General features: G+C 38.1%; 1 pseudogene; it reads left to right on the plus strand.

The window, feature by feature from the left end:
* The first annotated feature begins 10,758 nt into the window (after positions 1-10,758).
* On the plus strand, positions 10,759-11,303 carry Gm9723 (annotated as a pseudogene).
* The last annotated feature ends 324 nt before the right edge of the window (positions 11,304-11,627 follow it).

Raw genomic sequence — 11,627 nt, forward strand, 5'->3', positions numbered from 1 at the left:
CCCAGCTGTTCCTTACGGCCCTTACATCTTCAGGCCTGCCTCTCTTCATAGTGTACACATCTTCAGCTTCTCTTTCTTGCCCATCTTTCTGTCACTTACTTGTTCATCTTAGCCCATCACTATACCCAGAGGCTTGGGCACCATTAAGATCCCTCTTGTGGTATCATACTTAATCTCAAACTATAGTTTGGCCAGTATACTGGGTTGTATTATATTGGTTTGTCTAGTTTATCATAATTTAGTCCAAATAAACATAAACAGATTTGGCTCTTCAAGGTAATATTTTCTAGTATTTGTTACCTAAGTCCAATGGGAAGAAATTATGTTTTCATGTTAATCATATCTGCATGGAATTGTTTTAAATTTAACATTCATAATTTAGTAAGCTCAAGAACTATCATCTGCTTTGCCATCCCCAAATTCCTCATTGATGAGGTGCCAATGTAATGTGTGACCTTTTAGCTATGAGAAAAGTGACAATATAAGGTTTGATTTTTAGATAACAGGAGATAACAGAACAGAGTATGTCCTCTAAGGTGATTAGGTCAAGAATAAAGTGCTCTCATTAATGAGATTAAGATCTCTATAAAAGAGGCCTCTGGATAAAATAAGGACAAAATTTAAAAATATGTTGGAAAAACATGGAGGTTGACTCTAACCAGATCTCTGGTTCCTTAATCTTAGGGTTCTCAGTGGTATGATAATGACTAATTTCTGTGTTCACAAATTATCCAGATTTTTTGGTAGCTGCATAGTAGTCATAAAATAAGTTATAAAAAACAATAATTCCTAACTTTTGTTAAAATAAGATTGCAGGCATTTAAAATTGATTGGTTTAATAAGTGATTAGTAATATCTGTCTTGACAGAGATACTAATGCCCTATTCCCAAAGGTTGTATACAAAAATTAAAGTCCAGAGACACACAGTGAATCGTCATTCAGATTGTTGAGTATAGCTGACTAGTTTTCTCATGATCATATGCTAGAACTACTTCACTTGGATACAATTATGACTCATAAAAAAAGTATTCAGATGTATGCCTTATTGCATTGCTTCTTTTGTATTACTTTTAAATTAAAACCTGTCATGATTCCTTTGACAGAACTTATTCCTCTTTAGATACAACACATGTTTCCCTGAAGCTAGAGTCTACATTGTTCTTCGTGCCAAAAATAGCCTCTAGGCTTCCAGCTTGTAGCTGATTCAAAGCAAGAATTTTATAAGGACTATTGTAAATTTGGACCTGAAAATGGTATGGCAATCTGAAAATTATGGATCACTAAATTAACTACTGATAAGATAGACATAACAGCCCAGCACTCGGGAGGCAGAGGCAGGCGGATTTCTGAGTTCGAGGCCAGCCTGGTCTACAAAGTGAGTGCCAGGACAGCCAGGGCTACACAGAGAAACCCTGTCTCAAAAAACCAAGAAAAAAAAAGATAGACATAACAGTATGCTCACATGTGTTTATATGTAGGTATAGAGAAATATATGTTGTAGAAATTTATTTTCTGTAATAAACTCTCCTTCATCTGACCAGTTTGCTAACAGTAAAGTAGACCTGTACATTGATTACAATCACATATTGATTATCAATTATTGGCAAAGTAGAGGTTAGTCTACACATAAAACTGACATTCTGAAAATTAATAAACATATAGTTAAAACAGCTTCATTCTTGAGTGATAGTGGAGTTTGGTTCAGATAATAGAATGTATAATATTTATACCTGAATCTGTACTGATAGCATTTATTAGCATGTATTAGGACTGTAAAGTTATGCTATGAATCTTTGAGGGTAGCTTAGTCAACAAAGCCTCTAAAGAGGCTTGCAGGCCGGAGCTTATTGAATGAGGCAAATCCTAGGTTAGTGAGAAACATTGTCTTAAAAATGAGGTGGTTGGTGCCTGAGGTGGAATGAGACAGGATGTTGTAGTTTGACCTTCATATGCATGTACATACATGACTGTCGCATAGCTATAGAAACAGATATGCATGCATGCATTCAAATACAGACACACACACACAAAGACATGCAGACACAGAGAGAGAGAGAAAGAGCAAGAAAAAGAAAGAAAGCAAGAGAGAGAGGTCTGTATATTGCATTGCAGTGATATGCATTGTATTTTATAAAAAATTTTATATATTTTGAGTCAATGTAAGGGTATTTAAAATGGTTTTATACCAGGAATTTTTCATGTCATGAGTTTTCAGCATTGCAAGTTATGCTTCTGTGAACTGATATTTCTTTTTGTTTAACTTTATGAGTATTTGTACTTTATCAAAGGATACTGGTTGTAAAACCTTTATTTGCTACATCTATATAAATTATAAAACAGAGATAAGGATATGGTGATGTTTTTGATGGATCATGATCACCCATGAAATTGAAGAAAGTGGTTTTGCTATAATGAGTAGTGTGGGCTGGGGTTCATTTCTGTTTAGTTTATTTGGTTTAATCTTCAACCAGTCAGTCTTGGCTTAGGGTATACATGTTTTTACCATACCAGCTTATGCAATACATGTACTTCAGCTACTTCCATACTTTTTAAAAAAGTAACATAAGAAACTTATTTGAAATATATAATGTTTACTTTAGTCACAGGAAATTTTGAGAGAAGTAGATTTGAATCTGACATCCAGGATTTTAGTTTTTAATGAGCATTCAGAGGTAAGTTTGATGCAAATCCATTGTGTGCTTTGCAAAGGAACATGGAGACTGAGTTTTAAGGTACTTGCTATTCAGCACACTTTTTGCTGAAGTGGCTGCTAAATACTTCAAGAATCATGAAAAGGACACCCACTCTAAAAGATGATGTGGGTGATACATGATGGAACTGTAAAACCTGGCATAACACAATCCATTTTGTAACAGGAATTCATTTGCTGGCTCCTGCATATATTTTCCTTGGGGGCTTCTCTTTTCTTTGTGCAGTGCACAACTTCTTACTGCTGTCATCCATTGATTTCCACAGAGTAGAACTTGGTTTGCACTTAACTACTGAAGAATCATTGGAGTTCTATGCAGTTGAGGAACTAAAATATCTGGAATTTGAATCTGATTTTTCGTAATGTTGAAAATATAGTCAATAAAAACCTAAAAATTAAAAAGTAAACATGTATATCATGTAAATTTTTCTAATTCAAATGAGGTTCATAAAATTTACCATATATCATTTTTTTGAGGGCTTTTGGAATAGATGACCAATACAGACACTTCAAACTCCCCCACTCTCTCTCTCTCTCTCTCTCTCTCTCTCTCTCTCTCTCTCTGTGTGTGTGTGTGTGTGTGTGTGTGTACATGCTCATCTATGTGTGCAGGTACTTAGTGCCACATTTTCATGTGTCTTTATTCTTCTCTATTTGCTTCCTTGAGAGAATCTAATTGTGAGTCAGGACTTCAGAGATATTAGGCTGCTGTTTTACCACCAAGTGTAAACCATACTTCAGTTTCTGCCTCCCAGGTATAGAATTACTGCTGTATACAGTGATAATGCCTAGTATTTTAACCGGGTAGGGGTAGTTCAACTCAGTTTTACCTTCTTGTATAACAAGTGTTCTTACATATTCAGCTATCACCCAAGTCCTTACCATAGATATTTAAATATTTTATTTGTTATGCAAATTATTCGAGTATTTCTTCACCATTGTATTTCTGAGGAAGATGTTCACAAAATGTCCTACCCAACGCAAAGGTTATAACTTTGGTAAAATTAGCTGTTGTTGGATCTTTTACAAACACAGAGATCATCAATAAATTTTGGAAAACAAACTTCAGGATTAATCATAAGCCACTCACTTTCAATTGATTTTCTTCTGATGTGTCACTGCTAACCCAATGATATTCTGTCAGCATCTTATTTAGCCAAGAGAACAGGTATATGTATATATAACTGAGAGCTTTGAGGGTATTGGTTGGTTTATATTGTTGTTCCTCCTATAGGGCTGCAAACCCCTTCAGCTCCTTGGGTCCTTTTTCTACCTTCTCCTTTGGGTACTCTGTGCTCAGTCCAATGGTTGGCTAAGAGCATGTGCCTCTGTATTTGTTAGACTCTGGCAGAACCTCTCAGGAGACAGCTATATCAGGCTCCTGTTATCAAGCACTTGCTGGCATCGACAATAGCATCTGGGTTTGGAGTCAGTATATGGGATGGATCTCAAGTTGGGCAGTCTCTGGATGCCTTTTCTTTCAGTCTCTGCTCCACACTTCATCTCCATATTTTCTCCTATGGTTATTTTGTTTCCCCTTCTAAGAAGCACTGAAGCATTCACACTTTGGTCTTCCTTCTTCTTGAGCTTCACATAGTCTGTGAATTGCATTTTGGGTATTCTGAGCTTTTGGGCTAATATACACTTATCAGCGAGTGAATTATATTTTCTAGTTCCATCCTTTTGCCTATGAATTTAATGAAGTCAGTGTTTTTAATAGCTGAGTAGTACTCCATTGTGTAAATGTACGACAATTTCTGTATCCATTCCTCTGTTGAAGGACATCTGGGTTCTTTCCATCTTTTGGCTATTATAAATAAGGCTGCTGTGAACATAGTAGAGCATATATGCTTGTTATAAGTTGGAGCATCTTTTTGGTATATGCCCAGGAGTGTTATAGCTGGTTCCTCAGGTAATACTATGTCCAGTTTTCTGAGGAACTGCCAGACTGATTTCCAGAGTAGTTGTACCAGCTTGCAATTCCACCAACAGTTGAGGAGTGTTCCTCTTTCTCCACATCTTCGCCAATATCTGCTGTCATCTGAGTTTTGACCTTAGCCATTCTGACTAGTTTGAGGTGGGGATCTCAGATTTGTTTTGATTTTCATTTCCCGATGACAAAGAATGGTGAATATTTCTTTTAGGTGCTTCTTGGCCATTTGATATTCCTCAGTTGACAATTCTTTGTTTAGTTCTGTATCCCATTTTTAATAGGGTTATTTGGCTCTCTGGATTCTATCTTCTTGAGTTCTTTGTATAAATTGGATATTAGCCTTCTCTCAGATGTAGGATTGGTTAAGATCTTTTCCCTATATGTTGGTTGTTGTTTTTTTTTTCCTATTTCCAGTGTCATTTGCCTTACAAAAGCTTTGCAATTTTATGAGGTCTCATTTGTATATTTTTGATCTTAGAGCATAAACTATTGGTATTCTATTCAGGAAAATTTCCCCTGTGTCCATGTGTTCAAGGTTCTCCCTCACTTTCTCTTCTCTTAGTTTCAGTGTATCTGGTTTTGTGAAGGTCCTTGAGCCACTTGGAGTTGGGCTTTGTACAAGGAGAAAGGTATGGATCGATGAGCATTCTTCACCTTGCTACTATGTGCATATGTACTGATGTAGTAGGTGTAGACCCTGTGACAGCTTCTTGGATGTTGATTGAAGTCAGAAGTCTTGAGGCTCCTGGATCTGAGATGAAATACTAATAGACGCACAATGCTGATGCTCAGAGTTCCAACACATTTCTGGTCCCCTAAGTCTCATGACTACAATCCAGAAGCACACCCTAGTAGAAGATACCCACACAGTGAGTTTGTGTAACTGGCTAGTGAACCTATTCCTTGGAGTCCATATATTTGTCAGGTGGATGTTTACAAATATTTTCCACATCTGCAATAGATATTTTACTTTCCTTTATGAATAGACCTCCAGAGCTCATGTCTCTAGCTGCATATGTAGCAGAAGATGGCCTAGTCGGCCATCATTGGGAAGAGAGGCCCCTTGGTCTTGAAAACTTTATATGCCCCAGTACAAGGGAACACCAGGGCCAAAAAGTGGGAGTAGGTGGGTAGGAGAGCTGGGGGGGGTATGGGGGACTTTCGGAATAGCATTTGTAATGTAAATGAATAAAATACCCAATTAAAAAAAAGAAATACAATTTCCCCTCTCTGTGAGGAGGAAGGTGTTCTCTTTTTCTTATAGCCATTGGCTATTTGCTTGTTCACAAGAAGATAATTCAGAGTAAAGGGCAGTAAATGAATTGCAGAAATGTCACAGGAAATAATCTCTTGGCACATTACAAACTGTTTAAACTCATGGAGTTAGGAAACAGGATACAGATAAGCTGAGATAAAACTTGGGTTATGAACAATACATGAATAATGATATACTTAGAGCTACCAATATTAGAAATTTAAGGGAGCACTTTGGGATGTTACAAAGGGTATAGACTAGTTTGTTGGAAGACAGAATAGACAATGAAGATAATAGTTAGGTCCATAGACAGGGACCATAGTAGCTTAGTTGTGGAAAACAACCAGTTGATGGAGGCAACTTGACGTGAAGAATTCCTATCTGGGGCTACATATTGCTTCTAGATTTGAAGTAACTCTAGAATGCAGTATAGGAAAGAGTAAAGGGCAGTAAAGGAATTGCATGAACAAAGGAAGAATTAAAAATATATGGGTATGAAGAGCAAGGACTCATATATTTGTTTAATTATGAAATGAATTAATCGTACTGAGCACATAAAAAATAAGTTTTTAGGTAGACAAAATTGAACTTGAAATTGCATTTGATAGATAATTATCATCTAATTGAAACTCACCAATAATCAAAAGCACCTTTAAGCATTTTCACTTTATGGCTATTATTTTAATAGGTATTCTTTAAAATTACATGTATGACTAAATATGGAGATGGAGGGTTATTCAATTTAGAAACCACTACATAAATAATAGTTGTTTTTTTGAAAATATCTTTAATGAATATTTGTATTAAAATGCCAGAATAGGTGAACCCTATTGTTTTATTAGAATTCATGGTGCATATTTTAAAAAATATATGTAGAGATTTGCCCCTAGACAGTCTACAATGTGTATCTAGATAAAAAATATTGTGTACATAATTCTATACACTTTACTAAATTTTTCAATTCTAAATTAAGTTTCCATGGTCCCCATTGTATTCAATGTGTTACATTAAACCGGGTCATAGGCTTTAGTCAATTTGTAGCATAGACTAGTAAGCTTGTCATATCCTATTCATATGACAGCAAGATTAAATTATCATCTAATGGGAAAGAAAGTAGAAAAGAAAAAAAAAGTTTAAAATAGAATGGTGTCTCATTATTCTTATGTTTCCTTGACTCTAGTTCCTCCAGGACATCTGAAGATATTTAGTTTCATTGTTCTCTGAGTAGCTCATGAATATTTCAGTTCCACATGGTCGAATGTTCTTCTACCCATCCATTTAGATCACAGCAAAAACAGCACAAGCAGGCTTTTATGTATGTTGCTGGGAAACCTGGAGGAGACTTAGGGACTCTAACTTTTTCTTTTCTTTCTTAAAGCAACAGTAGGCTATATAGGAGCACTGACATTCATCATGTTTGCTTCAGATTGCCATGTGACATGTTTCTTCAATAGAGACTTAGCTACTTACTTAGCCATGTAGAATAATAGGTTTCAAACATTAAGAAATTCTTGTATGAAAAAGAGGGTTGCATTGGACTAGTTTTATTTTCCTTTTCTTCTGCTATAAGAGGATTCCTTGTGTCACTTTATGTAAATGTTTTAAAGTGTTTCAATGGGTACATAAAGTGTACCTACATCTTGTTCTTGCCTGGAATCTTGTATGGGTTAAAGATACAGATATGCTGAAACCATCTATGGTTGATACTGTGACTGGGATGAGCATAAAATAAATGCTATGATGCATTTGTACCTATGAAATTCTTTATTCTAGTCTTTCTAACTTTTTATTTGTTCCTTGTGAGTTTCACACCGCGTACCTCAGGTCTGCTCATCTCTGTCCCCTCACATCCATCCTCCAGCCTTATAAACTCCAAAATAACACACACACACACACACACACACACACACACACACACACACACACACACAGAGGCCAAAACAAAACACAAAACAAAATGTAAAAACCATCTCATCATGGAAGCTACAGTATATCACAGAGTGTCCACAGTATATGCCTCTGTCCACCTATGTTCACTTGCAAATGTTCATTGAAATATGTTTGGTTAAAGAACTTTGGCTTCTGTGACCATCAATACTGAATCTTTTTCTGTACTCCTCCCAATTATCCTGGTTGCTCAGCATCACGGAGATCTTTCAGCTTTAGAACAGCAGGACTGGCCTTTTCACTTATCCCAACCATTAACAGATTTCGGGGTGAACCAATTAAGAGCCCTAGATCTGGGCCTGGGAGGTGGCAGAGTTGGTTAGCTTGCCTGCCTCTCCTTTATCTGTACCACCAGCACCAGCTCTCCTGTTTACTGCTGGTTTGAGTGTGGGAGGGTAGTCATCACTCTGCACCCATGCCACCTCATGGCATACTAATGGCATGACCAGCTCCCTCTCAATCTTGCTCTCTTTGTTGGCTCATACATGGCCTCTTAATTAGGGCCGTTCCTATTGTGTTGCCTAGGATATACGCAGGGACTACTCTCCTGAGGCACTAGCTGCAAAAGCCAGGGCTAGCTCACCCCATCTCAGGACCCCAAGGACAGTTCTTCCACATTCCTTAGGAGTTGAGGGGGAACTGAGCAGAAGTCATCGTCTCCACCCACTTGTGAGGCCAGCTCTCTGTCACGAATGTCCTCTGGGTTGACACACTCAAGCTCCTTCGACAAGGGCCAGCTCCTACTGTGCTGCTCAGGCAAGGTGCACTGACTACTCTGCCAATGGTAAGTAAGGGGCTTGCTCTCCTGCACCCAGAAGCCAGCTCTACAGGTAGCGAGGAGCAACCAGGAAAGGCATCATGCTGTGTGTGTGTGTGTGTGTGTGTGTGTGTGTGTGTGTGTGTGTGTGTGTGTGTGTGTGTGAATGTATTTGGCTCTATTTTCGCTCAGTATTATGTTCAGTTTTCTCTTATCAATTTTCTTTACTTTACTTTTCTTTTCTTTCTTATCATTATGTATTTTCTTTATTTATATTTCAAATGCTATCCTGAAAGTTCCCAAATCCCTTCTCCCTCCCTCCTCCTCTACCCACCCACTCCCACTTCTTGGCCCTGGTGTTCCCCTGTACTCGGGCATATAAAGTTTGCAAGAACTAGGGGCCTCTCTTCACAATGATGGCCAACTAGGTCATCTTCTGCTTCATATGCAGCTAGAGACACAAGCTGTGGATGCACTGGTTAGTTTCTGAGACTCATTCACATATTGACCATCATGTTAGTATCCAACCATGTCTTTCAGTTATGTAGGGATCAGAGGGATCATGGTATATTTAACTTATTGAGAGAATTAAGTGAAATTTTTAGCCTCTAGACATAGGCTTAAAAGAAATAAAAACTATAGCATTTGTAAAATGTCATTTGGGGTTTAAAAATAAAATTTCTTGCAAGTCTTCAAAATGTGTCAACTGGTGATGTACTTTCACATAATTTACTATGATATTTTGAGAGAGCACAATAGGTCTAAAAAATGTGTTAGAAGAAAATACAACTGCAAACTTCTTGGCTATATTAGATACTTCCAAAGAAGTTGTTCTTAACGTGTGGCTTGCAAACCCTTTCACAACCCCTTATCTTCAAAAGTATTACATTATAATTCATAACAGTATCAAAGTTATAGTTAAGAAGTAGCAACAAAAATAATTTTTTCTAGTTGGAGGTACTGTGTTAAAGGGTCACAGCATTAGGAAGGCTGAGAATCACTGCTCTAGAAGAATGATTGTATCATAGACATTGATCTAGAGGACATTGGAACTCATTTGGCAAAGACTTATTACCTGATGATGAAGTATAGGCAGCAGGTTTTCTCATGTAGGGCATGGTTTTACACAATATAAACAGAGTTCCCTACTTGTGTAAGGTCTGAGACATCTCAAGTGAACTGCTCTGTTGCAATGACAACACCATAGAGCCAGAGACACACGACTTTACGATCTTGCACATTTTTGCATCCCATAATTGGTCCTTTAGGGACCTTTCAGGTTGTAACTTTTGGAACATTACAAGTTCAAGACAAAGTGTATTATTACCAATTTTATTATGTAATTAATTTTTGCTTCCAAATTTTCATGAATCAAAAGCATTACCAACAATAAGAAATAGAAGATAGTAAAATCATCTAACATGAGCACAGCTACCATCAACTACACAGCTCTGCAAAGCAATATGAGGATACAACTATATGTGTGAAAATATTTACATAAAGGTCCAAAACTTGTTGTTGTTTTTAATTATATATTTTCTTTATTTACATTTCAAATGTTATCCCCTTTTTCTGTTTTTTCCTCTGAAAATCCCCTATGCTCCCCCCACCCCTGCTTACCAACCCATCCACTACCACTTCCTGGCCCTAGCTTTCCCCTATACTGGGGCATCAAGCCTTCACAGGACCAAGGTCCTCCAACAAATGCTTGCTGACAGGAGGCTGATATAGTTTTCTCCTGAGAGGCTCTACCAGTACCTGCAAATACAGAGTTGCGTGCTCTCAGCCAACCATTGGACTGAGCACAGGCTCCCCAATGGAGGAGCTAGAGAAAGGACCCAAGGAGCTGAAGGGGTTTGCAGCCCCAAAGGAGGAACAACAATATGAACCAACCAGTAGCTCCAGAGCTCTCAGGGACTAAACTACCAACCAAAGAATACACATGGAGGGACCCATGGCTCCAGCTGCATATGTAGCAAAACTTGTTTTATTAATTCTCGTTTTTCAAGACAGAGTTTCTATGCATAGCCCTGGATGTTCTAGAACTTGCTTTGTAGAACAGACTTTCCTCAAACTTAGCGAGCTACTTGCTCCTGTCTCCTCTATATTTGGAAAAATCAAAAAAACTCCAAAAGAACACAAAACTGACCAAAACATGGCAGAGGTTGGGTCCAAGTCAGTGCTGTTCGTGTGTCTCGGTAACATTTGCTGGTCACCCATTGCAGAAGCAGTATTTAGAAAATTGGTAACTGATAAAAGGGTTTCAGGTAATTGGGCCATTGACAGCAGCGCCGTTTCCTGACCGGAACAAGGGCCGGCCCCCAGACCCAAGAGCTGTCAGCTGCCTAAGAAATCATGGCATAAGCACAGCCCATAAGGCAAGACAGATTACAAAAGTAGACTTTGCCACATTCGATTATATACTATGTATGGATGAAACCAATCTGAGAGATCTCAATAGAAAAAGTAATCAACTTAAAAACTGCAAAGCTATTGGGAGCTATGATCCACAGAGAAAACTCATTATTGAAGATCCCTATTATGGCAATGACTCTGACTTCGAGGTGGTGTGCCAGCAAGCTGCTGCAAGGTCTTCCTGGAGAAGACTTACTAGCTGGTCCTAACCCCACCATTGAGCAGCTCACTCATCAGTGCTGTGCCCAAGGGTGGTAGCAGTCCTTAGCCCCATACCCCACCTCTCTTTTCTGCTGACTTACTGTGTATCTTTAAAATATTTGTTGGTGGAAATTAGGCATATGTTCAGAAGGATAAAAACATTTGAGTCAGACAGTTCAAGGTGTGGCTAAGCATTCTTAGACTAACTAAACCTCTGACCTTGCAGCAATTACAAAACAGTGGAACAAGCAAATATGGAACAAAAGAAAACCCAGTAAAGTAATAGTGACCTAGAAGGTCCAGGTCAGCCTCTGAGCTCTGCAAGCCTGGGTCGTCTGGTCTAACTGGAGTGTGTGCATGACCAGCACCCAGTGTGCCGTTTGCTTGCCTTGTACCTCTCTACTCTAG

The sequence above is a fragment of the Mus musculus genome, chromosome 3, assembly GCF_000001635.26.
Source record: "Mus musculus strain C57BL/6J chromosome 3, GRCm38.p6 C57BL/6J".
Lineage (NCBI taxonomy): Eukaryota > Metazoa > Chordata > Mammalia > Rodentia > Muridae > Mus > Mus musculus.